General features: G+C 45.9%; 1 long non-coding RNA gene across 3 annotated transcripts; it reads left to right on the top strand.

The window, feature by feature from the left end:
* Positions 1-474: 474 nt before the first annotated feature.
* LOC115499726 lies at positions 475-22,177 on the top strand. Of its 3 annotated transcripts, none has more exons than XR_004344358.1 (4): positions 475-3,588; positions 4,369-5,497; positions 11,127-11,214; positions 21,750-22,177. It is a non-coding gene; the product is annotated as an uncharacterized LOC115499726 (long non-coding RNA). The 3 variants fall into 3 exon arrangements; XR_004344360.1 differs by lacking the exon at positions 21,750-22,177 and adding an exon at positions 13,722-13,934; XR_004344359.1 differs by lacking the exon at positions 4,369-5,497.
* Positions 22,178-22,562: the final 385 nt, after the last annotated feature.

A 22,562-nucleotide genomic window follows, 5' to 3' on the forward strand; every position in this document is an offset into this window, starting at 1 on the left:
GCTTCTTAATGTATTTTGGGATTTTGTGAAGGTTGGTGGAAGAACTGTAAAAGGAAGCCTTCATTATGTGACTGCTAAACAGAACCCAGGGGCCCTGCATTCACAGTAGCCTCCATGAATACCTGCTGTTATGTGAATGTAAGCTGCTTGTCTAATGCCGCATTCTCAAAGCATCACTGGAGGGGCACCTGGGTGGCTTAGTTGGTTGGGCATCTGACTTCAGCTCAGGTCATGATCTCACAGTTCGTGAGTTCGAGCCCCGCATCGGGCTCTGTGCTGACAGCTAGGAGCCTGGAGCCTGCTTTGGATTCTCTCTCTCTCTCTCTCTCTCTCTCTCTCTCTCTCTCTCTCTCTCTCTCTCGCTCTCTCTCGCTGCCCCTCCCCCACTCATGCTCTGTCTCTCTCTGTCTCTCAAAGATGAATAAATGTTAAAAAAAAAAAATTATAAAAAAAAAAAATAAAGCGTCCCTGCAAACTAGGCAGAAATGCAGATTCTCAGCCCCACCCAGACCTACCAAGTGGAAATTCTGGGAGTGAGGCCCGGCCGCTGGGCTTTTAAGAGAACCCCTCTGATGGGTGTTGAGTCAGGAAGGGTTGACATCTTGATGAGTTTAGAAGTACCTGTGGTGGTGACACTGATGTGAGTGAGGTGTGTTCACACCTGTGGGGATGATCCTGGTGTGGCTGTTTGTGGGCAAAGGCTAGGAGCGTGGGAGCCCTGCTTGCGAAGATCTGCTTCGCCTATTGTTAACGTCGCACCCGTTGCCTTATCATAAGGTGTTTTCTGGAGCATCTGAACCAGACAGCATACTTCTTCAGATGATGCAGCGGCAAGGGTCCTGCTGTGTGTTGTTTTCCCTGATCAGTGATGAGTCTCCTGAGAGCCCAGGGACCTTCCCAAAGGTGCAGTGCAGGTGTGAGGTCACAGCAGCCCGTGAGGTTCAGGCGGCTGCCAGCTCTCTCCCAGAGGACCCACCTTGCAAGAAGGTCTGGAGGGGCTTCAAGAAGGAAAAGGCACCTTTTAAATGTTGCCTGCCTGCCCCCAGGTGATTTGAGGAGAAAAAGAATTCCATTCAGTTTCCTCATTTTGTTTGAGTTTGCAGATTCAGAAGTGAGGATGTTTCCATTTAAAAGAAATAGGGTCTTTCATTTGTTTTACTGCATATGGACTCATAAAAAGTGCTATAATTCTTTAAGGACAAAATACAAGTGTGGTGTCAGGAAGCATCCGGGCCCCTAGGTAAATCTGCAGTCGGCCCTGCATGATGAAGGGATGTAATAAAATATGTAATTGGTGTTAGGGAAAACATCCTGAAGGAGAGGAAGTTGAAGTTCAGCAGACCCACCCCTCCGGGAATTAGAAGGGACACCCATCTGTCAGGTTGAAGACCAGCAAGGGGTTGGAGATGTAAATGTGATCAGGAAAACTAAGATAAGGAAACAGTTCCTTGTGTTTGCATGTGGTGCTGTAACCTGAGACAGGTGAGGCATAGCTGCTATTTCCCCTTTACAGCGACGTCAAATGACTGTGGTGCTGGTGGTCATGACCTTTGAATGGCTATTCGTGTATTCATTCACTAAATCTTTATTGAGCATGTACTGTGTGCTGGGCCCTATTGTATACAGTAGTTGACAAAGCAGACAAAACTCTGCCTTCGTGGAGCTGACCTCCTAGTGGGGAAGGCAGATAATAATGTAATAATAGGGATAAATCAGTAAATTATGTGCCATATTCCATGTTTTCTTCAGAAGTCCTGAGGACACGGCAACAGAGGGGAGCTGGTTTAAATTGTAAACAGGGTGGCTACGTGGGTTTGAAGAGAAGGGTGGTGTGACCCGGGTGACCCTGGCTGCTGTGTTGAGGATAGACTGAATTATGAGTCGGGCACGGAATTAGGTCTGTACAAGCTCGTGGGGCATCTTTACGGTGACCACAGGGCAGATGTGAGGCTCAGAGGTGGCAGTGAATGTGCTTACGGTCGCAGAGCTGGTAAGTGCCAACAACCCTCCATCGTGGAGGAGCCCAAACATGTGAAGGAGGTGTGTGGTTGACACCTGTCTTTGGGACAGCAGTGCATTGAGATTTGGATGAAGGAAGGATCAGCCAAGTGTCTGCACAGAGCAGAACGAATGTGAAAGTCTTGCTCTGTGGATAGGGAGGTCTGAAAAGTTTCTTGGGAGCCAAGGAATTATCAGCGCCACAAAGTTAGAATGCATACAACATTGCATTCATTGCATTGCATGCAAACAGGGGAGTTTCCTTTATTCAGTGCGAGGTCTTTACTGTTGAGAGGCTGTGTGTGTATGGTGGTGAAGAGAACAGACTGTGGAATGAACGGTGTGAATTCAGATCCCAGCTCCACCATTTAATAGCTGTGTGACTGCAGGTAAGTTATCTGACTTCTCTTTGCCTTGGTTCTGTAATCTGCAAAATGGGAATAATATATGAACCTAAACATGTTTTTACCATACGGTCCTGTGGTCGTGGTCCTTGGTGTTTGCCCACGGGAGCTGAAAAACCCATGCCCGCACAAACATCTGCACACAGATGTGTACGCAGCTGTATTCATAATTGCCAAGCCTTGGTAGCAAGTAGAATATCCTTCAGCAGGCGGCTGGATAAGCAGACCGTGGTCCGTCCAGATAATAGAATATTACTCAGCACTAAGAAGAAACGGACTGCTGGCCACAGAACATGTGGAGAAGCCTTAAATGTGTGTCACTAAGTGGAAGAAGCCAATCTGAAAAGGCCACATACTGTATGATTCCAATTACTTGACATTCTGGAAAAGGTAAATCTGTGGGCATGGTGAACAGATCAGGAGTTGCTGGGGTGGGGGTAGGGGTGACTGAATGGGGCATGGAGGATTTCCAGGGCAGTGAAGATTCTCTGTGTGATCCCATAATGACAGATACGTGTCCTTATACATTTGCCCAAATCCGTAGAATGTCCACCACCTGGAGTGGTGCCTTAGGCAAGCCGTACATCTGGGTGACGATGACGTGTCCGTGTGGGCTCATCGGTTGTAGCGAAGGTGCTGTCTGCTGGGGGTGTCGACAGTGGAGGCCGTGCACGTGCGGGTGGGACAGGGGTGTGCAGGGATTCTCTGTGCCTTCCACGTAGTTTTGCCGTGAACCTAAAACTGCCCTAATAATAAACTGTGTTTCTGATTGGAGTAATGGTAGTACTTCCCAAATGGTGTAGTGGTGAGGGCTCCGAGTTACAACAAACAAGGCACTTGGAACGGTGCCTGGCTGGAGTCAGCCTACGTGTTTATTATTACTAACAGATTATTCACAAGCATGAAAGTGTTTATGTAGCTGTCCTGTGTTCACTCATATACTTGGAAATGTCTATTTTTGCCCACACAGACTTAAATTTCCAGCCTCAAATTCTTCTACCATGATTGCTGTGTAGAAGGTAATCCGTTGACACGTTTCTTTAATGTGGGCAGAGAGCCTCTTACGTCAGGAGGAGCTGGACGGAGTGTGGGCGGATAACGTGTTCCGTTCCTCAGACATCCTGAGGGTGGGCCGCGGACTTGCACTTCCCACGGGCGCCCGAGAGTACTCCGAGCCCCAGAGCAGGTGGGAAGGGTGACGCCACACCCCCGACCTCCCGACTTCTCAGGGCTGTCCCCGTCAGCTCTCCCAGAAGTACACACGCAGGCTTTTTGTGCGGAAGGCGGAACGGAAGGCAGTGACCTCAGAACCCCTCAGGCTGTCACGGAGCCTGGCTCTTGGGCCAAGTGACTTTTTTATGAAGTAGAACATTCTTTATGTCAAACTCTTACTCGGTGACGACTCTTCCTTAACAGTATGAGTAATCGTCCATTGCTGCTCTGAGTTTTAAGTATTAGGTACTAATTAGTGAGCCTGTGATTAATTCTGAATTTTCAGTCATTTCGAGGGACTTCTTGAGATGAAAGCAAATTGCAGGATAGAGTGAGCAAAATATCTGTTATTAGCAGCAGGAAATGAAATTAAATAAGAGGATTGTGCAGTGAAATGACAGGATTACTCTTCAAACCCTCTTTCTCCTGACTCTACAACCAGGCACACAAAATCAATCCAGTTGTGGATGCAGCTAATGGTTCATAAATCTTCTTCAGAAGGTCAGCCATTACCAACTGCTGGCAGGACTGTTTTACACGTCATGAAGGCAATGCTTTACAGATTCTTATAAAATGTTACGATACTGGTTTGCAAATTAAAACAACAGTAATATATCGGATACCTATATGCCAGACATTGTGTTAGAAACACACACACACACACACACACACACACACACACAAACACACATAGTTGTTCTTTATCCTCACAATAAGCTAGGAAAGTAGTCTAATAATAATCCCCATTTTACAGGGGAGAAAATTGAGGCTGAAAATGGTTCCTGTGGCCAGCAATGAACAGAGTCAAGGTTTTTGTTTGTTTGTTTGTTTGTTTGTTTGTTTTAAATATGAAATTTATCGTCAAATTGGTTTCCATACACCCGGCGTTCATCCCAACAGGTGCCTTCCTCAATGCCCATGACCCACTTTCCACTCTGTCCCACCCAAGAGTCAAGGTTTAAACACAGAACTTGTGACTGCACAGGATGGTCTGGCCTAGTTGAGCTGTATGTAATTGGTCAGCAGTTCCTCTAGTTGGACTGGACATCAGTGTTTTCACACAGTGAACTCCACAGTGGACACTCCTGCAGAGTCCCCTAGCCAGGGCCAAGGGGGTTTCTGCTTCCAGCCATGGTGAAGTTGCGGAGAGCAGGGTTACCTTCTGCCTTAAACAACTAGAAAACCAGTTGAAATATACAAAACTGGGTTTGGGACAGTGGAAAGCAGGCAGCTCGGGACCATGATCTCTGTGAGAGACAAGAAGAAGACGTGCGTGAGCCCAGGATTGGACTCCCGGGAGGCAGTTCCCAGGCTGCCTTGTGGGACGGGGACAGACACAAAGCTACCTTGGATATTCACTGAGAGCTGAGGTGGCTGGAATTTGCGGTGAAGGGCCCTGGCGGGAAGGAAGTGGCACGGAGAGGGCCACGGACGTGTGCAGAGGGCCTGCTGGGCTCCGCTGACCTGTGTTTGACTGAATACTGACCGTGCGAGCTACCCAAGGCCAGGGGTAGACACAGAAGGAGTGGACAGAATACCTTCTGGGGCTCTCAGACAGCTGGAAGGAGTTCACGTTCCCACCAGCCAGACAAGAAGGGCCTCACGATACTCAGAGCAGCAGGTGGAGGCCTGGAAAGGTGTCAGCTTAGTGATGGGACTAAGCCTAAAACGAAGGCTGCTGTAGAGCTGCCGTCCTGATTGCATAGAATTCGTCTAACGAGATGAGGACAAGAGGTTAGGACCTGAAACCTGTTGGATAAGCAGTGGGGATTCCCCGGAGGAAGCTGGAAGGTGAGGCGGGATAGAAGAAGGACCGGTGTTCCGGCAAAGAGGAAGGTGGCTGAGTTTGTGGAGCCAGGGGCCACCGGGCTTTGTGGATACAGGTAGTGATGGGCAACTGCATGCATGGAGAGGGGCCTGCGTGGATGCCCTTCACTTTCTCCTTTAACTCAGTCTCAGAAAGGGCTCGAAATGTACTCTTTCCCAAACCGATGTTGACTATGTATCTCAGATCTCTGAAAGTTTATGATTTAACACTAAGTACGTATAGTAACTCTCAGGTAATTAGACCGATAAAGAAGACACTCCGTTTGTTGCACCATTTTCCCTTGGTTAGAAGGATCACTTTTAATAAAAGGCACGTACTCGTGTTGTTGGCAAAAGCACAGTATTTAAGGACTGCCTGGGTGGCTCAGTTGGTTAAGGGCCTGACTCTGGATTTCAGCTCAGGTCATGATCTCACAGTTGGTGGGATCAAGCCCCGCATCGGGCTCCATGCTGACAGCCTGGAGACTGCTTAGGATTTTTTCTCTCTCCCCCACTCTCTGCCCTTATCCTGCTTATGCTGTCTCTTTCTCTCTAAATAAATAAATAAATAAATAAATAAATAAATAAATAAATAACACAGTGTTTAAGCTATATAAATGTAGGTGATTTACAAAGAGTTTTGCTTTACTGTTCTGTTCTTTTTTATTTATATTCTAGTTAGTTAGCATACAGCGTGATAATTTGTTTCAGGAGTAGAATTCAGTGATTCAACACTTACGTATAATACCCAGTGCTCATCCCAACAAGTGCCCTTCTTAGTACCCATCGCCCATCCCCCACCCACCTCCCTCCATCAACCCTCAGCTTGTTCTCTATTGTTAAGAGTGTCTTGTGGTTTGTTTCCCTCTCTTCTTTTTTTCTCCCCCTCCCATATGTTCATCTCTTTTATTCCTCAAGTTCCACATATGAGTGAAGTCACGATATTTCTTTCTCTGATTGACTTACTTCACTTAGCATAATACACTCTAGCTCCATCCACGCTGTTGCAAATGGCAAGGTTTCATTCTTTTTGATTACCAAGTAATACTTCATTGCATATATGTATACCACATCTTCTTTATCCATTCTTCAGTCTGTGGACATTTGGGCTATTTCCGTAGTTTTGCTGTTGTTGATAGCAATGCTATAAGCATTGGAGTTCACATGCCCCTTTGAATCTGTATTTTTGTATCCCTTGGGTAAATAATAGTGCAATTGCTGGGTCATAGGGTAGTTCTATTTTTAGTTTCTTGAGGAACCTCTATACTGTTCTCCAGAGTGGCTGGCTGCACCAGTTTGCATTCCCACCAGCAGTGCAAGAGTGGCCCCCTTCCTTTGCGTCCTCCCCAACACCTGTTGTTTCTTGTGTTGCTAATTTTAGCCATTCTGACTTCTGTGAGGTGGTATCTCATTGTGGTTTTGATTTGCATTTACCTGAGGGTGAGTGATGTTGAGCATCTTTTCATGTGTCTGTTAGACATCTGGATATCTTCTTTGGAAAAGCTTATGTCTTCTGCCCATTTTTGAATTGGATTATTTGGTTTTGGGGTGTTAAGTTTGGTAAGTTCTTTATAGATTTTGGATACTAACACTTTATCTGATATGTCATTTGCAAATATCTTCTCCCATTCCATAGCCTGCCTTTTAGTTTTGTTGATTATTTCCTTCACTGTGCAGAAGCTTTTTATCTTGATGAGGTCCCAATAGTTCATGTCTGATTTTGTTTCCCTTGCCTTCGGCGATGTGCCTAGTAAGAAGTTGCTATGGCCTAAGTCAAAGAGGTTGCTGCCTTTGTTCTCTAGGGTTTTGATAGTTTCCTGTCTCGCATTAGGTCTTTCATCCATTTTGATTTTTTTTTTTTTTTCAACGTTTATTTATTTTTGGGACAGAGAGAGACAGAGCATGAACGGGGGAGGGGCAGAGAGAGAGGGAGACACAGAATCGGAAACAGGCTCCAGGCTCCGAGCCATCAGCCCAGAGCCCGACGCGGGGCTCGAACTCACGGACCGCGAGATCGTGACCTGGCTGAAGTCGGACGCTTAACCGACTGCGCCACCCAGGCGCCCCGGTCTTTCATCCATTTTGAATTTATTTTTGTGTATGGTGTAAGCAAGTGGTCCAGTTTCATTCTTCTGCATGTCGCTGCTCAGTTTTCCCATCACCATTTGCTAAAGAGACTCCCTTTTTCCCATTGGACATTCTTTCCTGCTTTGTTGAAGATGAGTTGACCATATAGTTCTGAGTCCATTTCTGGGTTTTCTGTTCTGTTCCATTGATCTATGTGTCTGTTTTTGTGCCAGTACCATACTGTCTTGATGAGTACAGCTTTGTAATATAACTTCAAATCTGGCATTGTGATGTCTCCAGTTTTGTTTTTCTTTTTCAGGATTGCTTTGGCTATTCAGGGTCTTTTGTCATTCCATACAGATTTTAGGATTGTTTATTCTAGCTCTGTGAAAAATGCTGGTAGTATTTTGGTAGGGATTGCACTGAATGTGTCACTTGCTTTGGGTGTTATTGACATTTTAACAAGGTGACTTTTATAAAGTCACGTTAGGATACATATGATATTCTTTGAAGATGGGCCATCTTTAATTTTGTCGTTTAACTATTATGCTTTAGCAATACTGTCATGCTGCAGTAGGGACAGCATTTATCACTCCAAAATGGGAGATACTAAATTAGGATTTACATGTTGTACTGGAGAAGGTTTTCTTATTGTGGCAGAAAAGTTGAAGTCATAGGAAAAATCTTACAGGTTGGACTATATAAAACAGGACTGCTAGGCAAAACACACCATAAACATATGCAAGACATGATAAACTGTAAAAAAAAAAAAAGTGGTATTTTAATTAAGTTTTTAATTTTAATTCCAAGCAGTTGACATTCAGCATTATATTAGTTTCAGGTATTCAAAAATAGTGACTCAGCACTTCCATGCATGGCCCTGTGCTCATTGCAACAAGTGCACTCCTTCACCTGCATCTCCTATTTCCTCCATCCCTTCGCCCACCTCCCCGCCAGTAACGAGCAGTGTGTTCTCTTAAGAGTCTGTCTCTTGGCTTGTGTGTCTCCTTTTTTATGTTTATTCTTTGTTTTGTTTCCTGAATTCCACATGTGAATGAAATCATATGGTATTTGTCTTTCTCTGACTGATTTCACTTAGCATGATACTCTCTAGCTCCATCCACGTCATTGCAAATGATAAGATTTCAGTCCTTTGTATGGCTGAGTAATATTCCGTGGTGCCTGTACCACATCCTCTTTACCCCTTCATCTATCAGTGGACACTGGATTCCTTCCAGAGTTTGGCTATTTGTCAGTAGTGCTGCTATAAACATTGGAGTGCATGTGCCACTTCAAATCAGTATTCTTGTATCCTTTGGGTAAACACCTAGTAGTGCAGTTACTGGATTGTGGCGTATTTCTATTTTTGAGGAACTTCCATACTGTTCTCCAGAATGGCTGCACCAGTTTGCATTCCCACCAACAGCACAGGATGGTTCCCCTTTCTCTACATCCTCACCATCACCTGTTGTTTCTTGTGTTGTAAATTTTAGCCATTCTGACAGGTATGAGGTGATATATCTTCATCATTTTGATTTTTATTTCTCTGATGATGAGTGATGTTGAGCATCTTTTCATGTGAGGGCCATCTGGATGTCTTCTTTGGGAAAATGTCTGTTCACGTCCGCTGCCCGTTTTTAAATTGGATTATCTGCTTTTTGGGTGTTGAGTTGTATCAGTTATTCATGTATTAGATACTAATCCTTTATCAGATATGTCTTTTTTTTGTTTTTTAGTTTCTATATCATTTATTTCTGCTGTAATGTTTATGATTTTCTTCCTTCTACTATTTTTGGGTTTTGTTTGTTATTTTTCCAGCTCCTTTAGGTGTAAGGTTAGGTTGTTTATTTGAGATTTTTCTTCTTCTTTTTTAAAAATTTGTGTTTATTTTTATTTTTCATTTATTTATTTTTTAAATTTTTTAAATGTTTATTTATTTTTGAGACAGAGAGAGACAGAGTGTGAGCAGGGGAGGAGCAGAGAGAGAGGGAGACAGGATCCAAAGCAGGCTCCAGGCTCTGAGCTGTCAGCACAGAGCCTGACATGGGGCTTGAACCCACAAACCGTGAGATCATGACCTGAGCTGAAGTCGAACGCTCAACCGACTGAGCCACCCAGGCACCTCTCTTATTCATTTTTTTTTTTTTTAAAGAGTACAGGGGAGAGGGACAGAAGGAGAAAAAGGGAGAGAATCTTAAGCAGGCTCCATGCTTCATGCTTACGCAAAGCCTGATGTGGGACTCAGTCCCATGATCCTGGGATGATGACCTGAACCTAAATCAAGACTTGGGCGCTCAACTGACTGAGCCACCCAGGCACCCTGAGACTTTTCTTGCTTCTTGAGGTAGGCCTGTATTGCGATAAACTTCCCTCTTAGAACCACTTTTGCTGCATCCCAAAGATTTTGGACCACTGTGTTTTCATTTTCATAATTTTTTTTTCTTCTTTGATTTCTTGGTTGACACATTCGTGTGTGATTTTTTTTTTAATGAAGCCTTGATATTCTTAATATAAAAAGACATCTTGTAAGTCAATAACAAAGGGGCAGATGTCCCCATAAGGAGAAGAGCTAAGCCCTGAAGCAGGAAGTGTATTAATACATTAATTTAAAAAAATTTTTTTTAACATTTATTCATTTTTGAGAGAGAGAGACAGAACATGAGTGGGGGAGGGGCAGAGAGAGAAGGAGACACAGAATCTGAAGCAAGCTCCAGGCTCTGAGCTGTCAGCACAGAGCCCGATGCGGGGCTCAAACTCACAGACTGCAAGATCATGACCTGAGCCGAAGTCGGACACTTAACTGACTGAGCCATCCAGGTGCCCTGATAAATTTATTTTTCAAATTGAGTATAGTTATATTAGTTTTAGGTATATAACGTAATGATTCAACATTTATATATGTTATGAAATGATCACAGTAAGTCCAGATACCATCTGTCACCATGCAAAGTTATTACAATATCATTAAGGCTTTTAGGCTTTCACCATGGTGTGTGTTGTTAGCTGTCAGTTTGTCTCTGTAATATCCTTACCTTGTAGATAGCACTGTTCACTGGAATATCATGTGAGCCTTGGGTTCAGTTTTAGGTTTTCTAAGAGCAACATTAATAATAAGAATCAGAACATTAATTTTGATAATGTATTTTATTTAACTCAGCATATCAAAAATATTTCAATGTAAAATCAGTGTAAAAAATTATTGGGGCGCCTGGGTGGCTCAGTTGGTTGAACGTCCGACTTCGGCTCAGGTCATGATCTCACAGCTTGTGAGTTCGAGCCCCGCGTCAGGTTCTGTGCTGACAGCTCGGAGCCTGCAGCCTGCTTCGGATTCTGTGCCTCCCTCTCCCTCTGCCCCAACCCACTCTCATTCTGTCTCTGTCTCTCTCGAAAATAAATAAATATCAAAAAATTTAAAAAAAAATTATTAGTGAACTATTTTAGTCTTTTTTGTATTAGGTCTTCAAAATCGTGTTTGACACTGACAGCACATCTCACGTCTACACTGTCCACATTTCCAGTGCTGGGGAAACACAGAGCTAATGACTATTAGCAGCAGAAGTCCAGCACTTTGTAGGTGATTCATAAATGCACATCCCATAAGCAAACTCTCAAAAAGTAATCTGTTTTTTTTCTCAACAGACTACCATGCCTGCGGGAATCTTGCCTCAAAATGAAGAGCCATACTCCACTTTGGTGAATGACAGTCCATATGCTGCCAACATGAAGGGTAAGTTCTTTGATACACTTTTTGATGCTTTGTGCAGAGTAGCGTCTAATGAAACAGTATGAGTAGACATGATGGAAAAGGCTCGAGGCCTCACACTAGAATCCCAAGTGCAGTCACTGCTTATGGCTCTTGTTTACTTCTGCCTCCCTGTTTTGACCTGTTAAAACTCCTTTTCAAAATCTTGAATAAGCGGTCTTTTGAGAAGGAATGTTGAAAACAAAGTTTGCCTCCTGCATTATCCTTAGACTGAAATGACCTCTTCCTCTCATTTCTAGCCTCCTTGTGAGGCAAGCTTTCTCTTCCATCCCTCACAAGTGTCACTTCGAAGCAGGTGCCCCTGCTCCTCCCAGTTTGTTTCTTCTCCATTCCATCCCACACATTTGATTTTTCACATGGTAGCCCTGGGAAGAAGGGTGCTGTGACGGGGACCCTTGCTGCTGTCGCAGCTACTAGGCTGGCGACTGATTTCCTGCCATGAGCCATCAGCCAGACGTCAGGTCATTTTTTTTGGCAAAACCTTTGCATGGTTTTGGTCCTGCCCTGTTCACGTTAGGGCTCCTGTATCGGGAACCTTGAAGGGCTTCCCCCTGCGTCAGATGAGGTAAGGTACAGAAAGTAAAGAGGCAGGGGTCTGAAGGTATTGGAGTCCCGCACTTGCCGGGAATAATGGGCTCTGTTGACTGTTCTCTCGTAGGACTCTGACCACCCCACCAGGGGGAGCCCTCTGTCATCAGGAAACCAGTGTCTCCCTCCTCTTACTTGTCAGAATTCCCCTCTTTGTAGTCCCTCCTGCGTCTGTCTGCTCCTGTCTGACTCAGTAGGGACCGGCCTATTGGTAACCACCGTTTGTGGACAGCGTCTGAGAGCTAACTTACTGTTCGTTTCCCTGCTTGAGAAAGAAGCGCTATCTAATACAAGGGCGGCAGCGGTGCCTCCTTGCTGCTTCCTTTGTACGGCATGTTTTTTGCCTAAAGGACGCCCCAGCTAACAACCCCGAGTCAGACCTTTTTCCCTCTCCCTTCTTCTGTCGAAATGTCCCCTCTTAGCTGGTGTTTCCCATCAGGGATTTTCTTGGCTTCTGAGATGGGCAAGTCTTCGTCGTACAGGAGAGCCAGGTGACGGCATCCCTGACCGAGTCCCGTGATGTCCCCAGACTGCGGTGACAATCAGAAAACCTGATGTGTTTTCAGATGCCCTGGGGGAGGTCGTCATACCCATGTTGTGATCCTCTAGAGAAGCTGATTTTACCTCTCCTAAAGCCATCTCTTTAATTGAAAATCTCCTCATGTATAAAATGTAGCTAATTTTTAATTAGGAAAAAGTCTGGAGAAATAAGAAACTTACTTTATATCTAACTTTTTTAGAGTGAGTCTCATCTCTAAAGGTAGTTCTACCTATTGGGTTAACATTGGGCTAGGAAGCATTTTTTTTTTTTTAATGTTGGCTAATGAACCATAAGGAAATTTAATTAGGGGGTCAGTAAGTAAAGTATTTAAATTATTTTTAAAGGAAAATAGAAAGAAAACTCAACAAGAACTAGCTTTAGAATGAGACAAACCTAGATATAAATATTCTACTTTTTGGAAAAAACATTTGTGGGGAAATTTCAAACATTCACAAAAGTATATAGAATACTACAAAGATCTCTGTGGAGGTACCACTGCCTGTATGGGTGCCAGTGGAGACCCCACCCCCAGGGAGGCCCCCTTCCCCGAGAGGTACCGTCCCCCATCTTTAACAATTTTGGCTCACTCACTTCCTCTACTCCTTTGCCTGCTTCCATATTACTTCATTTCATTCCTTAACCATATCACCATCACCATAACTAGAAAAATTTAACACCGGTCACCTAATATCCTCAATACCTGAACATTGTTCAGATTTCTAGCTGTCTCATAGACGTATGTATGTTTGTTTGCATCGGGATCCAACAGAATCCATATTGCATAATTGGTTGATATGTATCTTACATCTGTTTTACATGTGGATTTCTCTCTCTCTTTCCTTACAATTTATTTTTGAAGAAACCAGGTTTTTTGCCCTATGGAGTTTGCCACAGTCTGTATTTTTCTGATTTTATTCCCACATTATTCCCTGTAAACTGGATTAGTGGAGGGATGTAGAGCCTGGTCAAGTTTTTTTTTTTAATTTACAACCATGTTTCATGGATGGCACTATATTCTTCCATCGGAATGCCTGTGATGTCTAGTTGTCTCTCGTGATGTTAGTTCTTTCATTTTGCCAGAATTTCAGACTCATAGAAAAGCATTAAAAAATCCCTAAACGCTGTTCACCCAGAGACTCCCTCTCAAGTTTGGTCAGCTGTGCCAGCGACATCCTTTAACAGCAAAAGGATGCTTGTCATGTTTTTCCAGTTTCTTTCTGTGACCACAGCCCTGCCTTGATGTCTGTGAAACTTCCAGGCCAGGTACTTTGCAGCATATCCCTCACTGGGGGTTTGTCTGCTGTTTCATCGTAACACCGTTAAGGTTTTGCGTTTCTGGCAGGAACGTCACAGAAATGACTTCATTCTCTTCTCACGGCATCCCATCAAGTGACCCAGAACGCCATCTTGCCACATCCCTGGGGTGCTCAGTTTGGTCCCATCAGTGCAGTGGCGTCTGCGGGCTGTATCCACTGTAAGTCGTTCCTTCTCCCTTCGACTTCGTACTTGGTGGAGAGGCGCTGGGAGGCTGTGGGCACCTGGTCTTCACCCAGCTCTCTCCCAGCCCCGCGGCATCCGCTGGCGTCTCTTGCCTGAATTAAGTATTGTGATGACAGATGACGGAGGGGAGGCTTCCTGACCCCATCACTGCTTCTGCATTTCTTAGCTGGCATTCTCCAGGAGCAGTTCCCCTTCCCCTTGCTTCATTCAGTTATTCTCCGTTCCGGCGTAGATCGTCATCTGTGCAGGGAGTGTACTCTTTCACTGTCCTTTGTTTTCGCACTGCGCTGTCCCCCATTGGGCCAGAAGAGCCTCTCCAGCCTGTAGCTGTGTCATCTGGACACGTCCCTGCTCCCTGCTCCCTGCTCCCTGCCTCCTAGCCCAGCAAGGTCTTTGGTGTCCTCTTGTACCTTTCCTGGTCCAGCCCTGAAGTCACCCGTTTCTGCCAGGAGCTCTGGTTCCTTCCAGTGCGGAGTGGTGTTGGGAAACCCAAAATGTGTCCCCAAGCTCCCTGCAGGACAAAGCCAGGAAGTGTATGTTATAAGTGTGCATAGATATCTACCCGCTTTTATACACATATTTGTTTTTATATATTGAAAACTATGAGTTCATATTGGTACTTGCTGTTGTCTCATCCATCACTGTACCATCGTTCTAGCTTTTCCCCTTACTGAGTTTATAATTCCCTTCTCCAAGAATGAGGAACCCTACTCTTATTTAGTGAGTCCTCCTTTTCATGATCCGTCTCCCAGCCCCGCCCTGCCATCACTTGCCTCTGCTCGCTCTTCCACACAGGGCCTGTGCCCTGCTGGCTCGAGTGCCACAGACTCTGCTACAGCTGACCCTTGAGCAGGCGGGTTTGGACCCTGACCACCAGCACAGATGAAAATCCACATATAACTTTTGACTCCTTGAAAACTTAACCACTAATAGCCTCCTGTTGACTGGGAGCCTCACCAACAACCATTGATTAACACAGATCTTGTGTGTTATGTATTGTATTTTTACAATAAAGTAGCTAGAGAAAAGAAGACGTTATTAAGAAAATCCTAGGGAAGAGAAACTACATTTACAGTACTATATGGTATTTATCCAAAGACATCTGCTTATATGTAGACACATGGAGTTGAAACCCATGTTGTTCAAGGGTCACCTGTGGTTGCCTTCCTTGTGTGGGGCCTGACCTTTGCTAAGTAGGCCTGCTTTGTGGCTGTTTTTATCTTGATTATGTGTACACTTTTAATTAAAATATTGAGATAATTATACAGTCACATGCAGTTGTAAGTCATATACCCTTTACTCCGTTTCCATCAGTAGTAACATCTTGCGCATCCGTAGTTCAGTGTCCTGGCCAGGATGTCAACATTGTTGCGGTCGAGATACAGGATGGCACTGTCACTGCAAGGATCCCCCCTATTGCCTTTTGTAGCCAGACCCACTTCCTCTCATGAGCCTGGCCCCTGACAAGTACTCATCTGTTCCCACTTCTATGATTTTGTCATTTCAGGAATTGTATGTAAGTGAAATCACACAGCATGTAGCCATTTGAGTCAGCTTTTTCCACTTGGTGTCCTTCTGTTGGTGTTGTGTATCCACGGTGTACTTGTTCTTAATGCCAAGTGGCCTTGCCTGGTAGGGGTGCACCACGGGGTGTTTATCCTTTCACTCCCCAAAGGATGGCCAGGTGGTTTCCGTTTGGGGCTCTTGTGAACACACGTGAGCAGCTTTATGTGTGAGCGGGAGTTTTCCTGGCTCTGGGGTCAGGGGTCAGGGGTCAGGAAGGAACTTCCTAGCTCACACAGTAGTCGCATGTTCAGTTTTACAGGAAACTGCCCAAGTGTTAACCAAAATAGCTGTGCCATTTTGTGTCCCCCAGCAGTGGACGAGTGGTCAGCTTTCTCTGCTGTTTCACTGTCCCAGCAGGTGCGTGCTAGTGTCTTATTGTGGTTGCTCAGCTCACTCACTAGGTCTAGGAGGCTTTTGGAGATTCTTTGCGATTTTGTGTGCAAACAGTCACATCGGCAAATAAGAGCAGTTTTAGTTCTTTCCTTTGCAATCTGTATGCCAGTATTTCTCTTCTTGCCTTACGGTAGTGGCCTAGCGTGTGTGCTGAGCAGAGAGAGTTAGCAGGGCCACTGGCCTTGCCTTCCTCCTCCCTCAGGGAGAAGACCGTGTTTTCACCTTTCAACATGATGCTTACAGATTCTGGCAGGTTCTCTACAACAAGTTGAACCAGTTGCCCTCTGTTGTTAGCTCACTGAGATTTTTTTGTTCATGAATGGCTGGCTGTTGGAATTTGTAGAATGCTTTTTCTGTGTCATTTGATAGAATTATTTTTTCTTTAGCTTATTGCTATGGTAGATTTTATTGGTTTTCAATATTTAACCATCCTTACCATACCTACAATAAATCCCGTTGGCAATGGCATATAATTCTTTCTGTGCATCGCTGGATTTGGTTTGCTGCTATTTTGTTCAGGATTTTGTGCTTAAGCTCTGGAGAGACGTCGGACTATTGTTCTCTTCTTTTGTACTATCGTTGTCTGCTTTGGTGAAAGAGTAATCCTAGCTTCCTAGAGGGGGTGGAAATGTTCCCTCCTCCCCTGTTTTCTGGAAGACACTGAAAACTGGTGCTCATTCTTTAGATGTTTGGTGGCATTTTCCAGTGTCTCAGCAGTAGCCTTGTGCCCCAGGAGCCTGCAGATTTTTTATCACACAGTATTTTCGAGTAATACTTGAAATTACTTTTCTGCCTTCAAGGTGCTCAGGTGCCCAGACAGGTTAGAACAAGCACATACAATAATTTTCAAATAAGGTTTTCTCTGCTCATCCTGGAATTAGAGACCAGGGTCCCATACTGGGACGCGGGCTGCCGCCATCTTGACAGCTGCCAAGCTGGGGGGGTGGGGGGCGTGGGGCAGGGACAGGCAATCAGTCATCAGAATGGTGTGGTACTGGCATAAAGACAGACATAAACCAGCGAATAGAGTAGGGATCCCAGGAAAAAACCCCGTGCATGTGTGGTTAAATGACTTTTGCCAAGGATAACGAGTCCGTTCATTGGTGTAAAGACAGTGTTTCCATCAGTTGGTGGTGGAAAGACCGGGTGTACATGTGCAAAAGAGTGATATTGGGCCCTTACCTTATGCCTTGTGCAAAAATTAGCTCAAAATGGATAAAAATCCTAAACGTACGAGGTGAAAGTATAAAACTCTTAGAAGAAAACTTAGAGGAAAGGCCTCGTGATGCTGGAGTTGGCAATGATTTCTTGGCTGTGACACAAGAGCACAAGCAACAAGAGAAAAAAATAGGTAAATCAGTCAGACTTCATCAGAATTTAAAACTTCTGTGCTTCAGAAGATGCTGTCAGCAGAATGAAAAGTCAGCCTACAGACGGGAGAGACTGGAAATCACAGAGCTGTCTAATCAGGGACTAACATACAGAATGCATAAAGAACTCCTGAAGCTCAGCAACCAGAAACAAACAACCTGACTCAGAAATGGACAGAGGACTTGAGTAGATGTTTCTCTGGAAAAGATACACAGATGTCTGATAAGCACATGAAAAGCCTATTTTAACTGTTACGGACATGCAGATCAGAACCACAGTGAGATAGACTGCGTATCCACCCGGATGGCTGTTACCAAAATAAATGAACTAACCAGAAGTAAGAGGTGTGGGTGAGTGAGAGACTGGAGTCCTTGCATGTTGCTGGTGTGGCAAATGGTTTTACTATGGAAAACAGTATGGCAGTGTCTCAACAAATAAAACAAAATAAATACATGATCCGGCAATTCCACGTGTGGGTATATAACAAAAGAATAGAAAGCAGGGACTCGAGCAGATACTCGTACCCCCGCATTCATACAGCGTTCGCCGTAGCCGGAAGTTGGAGACGAGCCGTGTATCCGTCGGCAGGTGCACGGGGAAAACATGGTGTGGCACATACACACAGTGGAATACGATGCAGCCTTAGAAAGGAAGCAGATTCTGACACCTGCTACAGTGTGGATGAACCTTGAGGACATTATGCTGAGTGAATAAGCCAGACACAGAAGGACAAATACTGTGCGGTTTCTCTTATACAGGAACTGCAAGAGTCAATTCCATAGGGAGGGCGTCGGGTCGGCCAGGGGGGTGGAGGGTTGGGCGGAGTTAGTGTAATGGGGACAGAGTTTTGGTTTAGGAAGATGAAGTTCTGGAGATGGTTGGTGGGGACGGTTGCACAATGTGAATGTACTTAATGCCATTGTACACTGAAAATTGACTAAGATGGTCAATTTTATGTTCTGTATATTTTACCACAGTTAACAAAGGGAAAAAGGAAGGCACTCTCTCTTCCTCTTCTTTTCTCTTCCCTTCCGGAACAAATCCGTGTAAAAGCCACTGGCAGGGCCACGAGATGTGGGTGAGGGCAACAGCAGGATGGCGAGCGTGTGAGAAGCTAACCTGACTCAGGGAGTCAGAGCCTGCCTGGGGTTAGCAGGGCTCCTGTGTGTGGCCGGGTGGCCCCGTGTGGAGCATCAGAACAGACACAGGGCCCGGGCTTCCCTGAAGGTGGTGGCAACAGCCGTGAGGGGAGAAGGGTCACACAGAGGGTCCTGGTTAAGGATGACAGAAAAGTAGAGGGGCCCTGTGTGTTGGATTGGAATTGATAGTACTAGGGTGAACTCAGTTTCCAGTTGATGATGCGTGCACGTAGAAATAGACGTGGCTGGGGCGCCTGGGGGGCTCTGTCGGTTAAGCGTCCGACTTGGGCTCGGGTCACGATCTTGTGGTTTGTGGGTTCGAGCCCCACGTCGGGCTCTGTGCTGACGGCTCGGAGCCTGGAGCCTGCTTCGGGTTCTGTGTCTCCCTCTCTCTCTGCTCCTTCTCCACTCGCGCTTGGTCTCTCTGTCAAAAATGAATAAACACTAAAATTTTAGAAATAGTGTGGCTGCAAACATGTGGAATGTGTGCATGCGTGTACATATTTTTTTTTTTAAGTTTATTTCAGAGAGAGAGAATGATCAGGGGAGGGGCAGGGAGAGAGGGAGAGAGAATCCCAAGCAGGCTCCACACTATCAGCACAGAGCCCAACCTGGGGCTCAAACTCACAAACTGTGAGATCATGACCTGAGCCAAAATCAAGAGTCAGACACTTAACTGACAGAGCCCCCCAGGCGTCCCACATGTTCATATCGTTTAGCTCTGTGTGCTGAGCAGGCCCGCTGGCGGCAGCATGCCCATAGCCACGAGCACACCCAGCACCCAGACTTGGTTCCTAAATGCTGTTCTTCACCCATGAACCCCCCAGGCTCCGTGGGTCTAATCGTGAGGAAACAGACACATTCTGCAAGCTAAGCGCCTGTACTCCGCAGAAATGAAGGGCGTCAGAGTCCAGCAAAGACTTTGGAGCTTGCTCTAGAGTGAGTGAGAGACGGGACGGCGGGTACAGCGTGTGGTTCTGATGCTGTGGCGTGGTTTGCCGTGAGCAGCACTGAGGTCACCAGGGAAGCTCCAGTGAGGTCTGAGGGATAGCGGCGACTGGTCACGTATCAGTCATCATCTGATCTGGGGGAATCTAGAGGTTGTCTTTGTCGAAACATACGCTAAATTATTTGGCGTATTGGGTGGTGTGTATGCAGCATATTCTCAGATGGTTCAAGAAAAAATATTCTTTGTATTGTCTTTTTATTTAAGTTTGAGATTGCTTCAAAATAAAAGATAAAGTCTTTTCCAAAAAAATTTTTAAATTGAAACTAAATTGCCCGACTGTGTGGCATGCTGCTGAGCAGTCCGAGACAAAGCTCACGAAGAGGCCATCGGAGACCTTTGCTGGAACAACTTTCCATGGATGGTGGAGGCCAGAGGGATACGGGTGGAAACTGAGACACGCAGCGGCCACCGCAGTCCACTTTTCAGAGTGTTGGCTGTGAAGGGGGACGAAAGGGCCTTGGGAGCGGGGGGCTGCGGGGAAGGGTCTGGACACAGTGACAGGTGCTTGGAAAATCGGGAAGCCGCAGCCCAGGTAGGGCAAGTTTTGGAGAAGTTCTGTCTTCAGATATTTGAACATCTTGCAGAGTCAAAGAGATGCTTCGTGTTAACTTTTAGAGGAAAGGAGCAGAGCCAGAGTTCACAGAGCAGGCGGCTCGGACCGGACGTCGGAAGACACGCTGAGCTATCCAGCAGCTGGACGCTTGTGACTCCTGCGAGAAGCGAGCCCCCTGGGGTAAAACTTGGCAAGCAGACACGGCGCGGTCAGCATCCTGCCCGACTCCTGGATGTGACTTCCCCGGTGATTGGGGGCTGGGGCCCCGTGGATCTGCGGCTCTCACCACGCTCTTGGGCCCACGGTCACGTGATGTTGTTCACGTAGGAAGTTCCCAGCCCTTTCTGAAACCTTGGATGTGAGAGAAGTGACCGGTTCTTGGGGCTCCACGTCTGCTTTAACCGCCACGTGTGGGAATTGAGGAGAGGACAGTGGCGTTCTCTGTTGCTTCCTGACCTCATCACAGGGCTAGACAGTTTCACATTTGCAGTGACCAGGACATCCCGGTTCCATAAACATTATTCTGAACTGGGGAAGGTCTGATTGCCCACCTGCACACAGGCCATTGGCCGGGAGGGTGTTACGGCGTGGAGATGGGCACCCGGCACCCCCATTCTTCATGCCTTGAGGGGCCGTTTGTGCGTTGGTGATGACAGCAGCTTGGGGCACAAAGGGTTGGTCGTGGGGATTATCCTTTATTGTTTTCCTACTTCTTGGAGCCTGGTTTCTTTTTAGACACAGCATATTTGGAAGTGAGGAGAAGGTAAGAATAGTAGCAAGGTAGGGTCCCCATGAGTTTATGTTTAGGGAATGTAGAAAACTGACATTTTTTTATTATGTATTTAGACAAATATGTTGGCAGAGCAGTGAAAACAAATGAGTTATTAGCAGGTGAGTGGGAAGGCCCTTGTGGCAAATAAATTAGAACTGTGGGCCAACAAGGAGCTTATGATAATGGTGTTTTCTCTGTGGCCACCAGGAAAAAACGCTCTTTACCTTTTAAGTGTCTGCTGACAGCATGGCCCTTCACAAATTACTCTGACTTTAAAAAATTCTGCTTTATATATAACGTAAAATAGGAATTAAAAGTCTTTTTGCTTCTGTTTATCTAAAGAGAAGTCTTCTATTTTTTTTTTCCTATTGGGGATTTAAATATTAAAATGTTATTTCTAAGCGTCTGAATAGTTCATCATTAGCCATCTATAATTCATCCCAATTATAAGTTATAATAATTTAATAGAAATAAATTCATAAATATAAATTATAAATTAAATTTTTTAGTGGATTTTTAGGTTGTACAAATATGCTTTTTTTTTTTTTAATTTTTTTTTCAACGTTTTTTATTTATTTTTGGGACAGAGAGAGAGCATGAACGGGGGAGGGGCAGAGAGAGAGGGAGACACAGAATCAGAAACAGGCTCCGGGCTCCGAGCCATCAGCCCAGAGCCTGACGCGGGGCTCGAACTCACGGACCGCGAGATCGTGACCTGGCTGAAGTCGGACGCTTAACCGACTGCGCCACCCAGGCGCCCCCAAATATGCTTTCTTAATGAACACAAAAGAAGAGATCAGTCTTGTACAAGTATAGTATCTTCTCTTCCAAGACTTGGAAAACAGTTTCTTTTGAATTGTTGCATGATTGATTTCCAGTGACTTTCTGTGAACAAAAACGTGGTTTTCACAGGCCACAAATTAAGGAGATGTGAGATTTCTGAGGTCAGGGAGGAGGAAACAAAGCATCTCTGAGATGGCTTTCCTCGATCCTATTTTAATGCCGTGTTTCTCTCTGACCTGAGAAAAAAACCTGTGTTGAGTTTTTAAAAATATTTCCCCTTCCAGTGTCTTCACACGTGGTTGTTGAAACGGGTGAAGACTCAACCAAATGGAAGTCTGAGCTTCGGTGGTGAAGTCTGCTCACCAGCCACCTCACCCCTGGGGGTTTGCTGAAGGAGAAACGTGGAAATCAAAAGGTCCTGGGCCTGAAGTGTTTCTGTCTTGTTTGTAAATAAAGTCGGGGGTGGTGGCCTGAATGTCCGGCAGTGGAGACAGGAGTGGGTCAGTGGCGATGCACCTGCGTGTGCATCCCTGAGTGAGCGCCTGGGCGGGTGTGTAGAAGGGCAGGAAATGGCTTGTGGTGTGCTTCCAGACTCACCCAAGGCCCCATGCAGACAGCGGGAGGGGGGCTGTGAGGTCTCAGGGGACAGGCGGGAGAGGGGTCGTGCAGTCTCGGTGGGCAGGAGGGGGGCAATGTGGTCTTGGGGGACAGGTGAGAGTGTGGCCTTGGGGGACAGGCGGGAGGGGTGCCCTGGGGTCTCGGGGGACAGGCGGGAGAGGGGTCGTGCGGTCTCAGTGGATGGGCGGGAGGGGGCTGTGTGGTCTCAGGCAGGACTGAGGCACGCTCCCTACCAGAAAGCCGTTTGGCACAGGTAAAACCAAGTTTTCAAACGTGGGTTTGGTCGCGATTTGGGCATTTTGCCAGCGGGTGGTTTTGGAGGCTGAGCCTGCCAGGCAGTGGTGCTGTGCTAGGGGAGTGGGGGTGTCCAGGCGGGCCCCTGGGTGGACCCCAGCACCTCAGGTGTCCTGGGTGAGCCTGAGGACGCGCTCGGAGGAGGGCCTGCACTCAGGGTTCCCCGGGCGTCCGCTCGGTGCTGA

The sequence above is a fragment of the Lynx canadensis genome, chromosome D4 (genome assembly GCF_007474595.2).
Source record: "Lynx canadensis isolate LIC74 chromosome D4, mLynCan4.pri.v2, whole genome shotgun sequence".
Lineage (NCBI taxonomy): Eukaryota > Metazoa > Chordata > Mammalia > Carnivora > Felidae > Lynx > Lynx canadensis.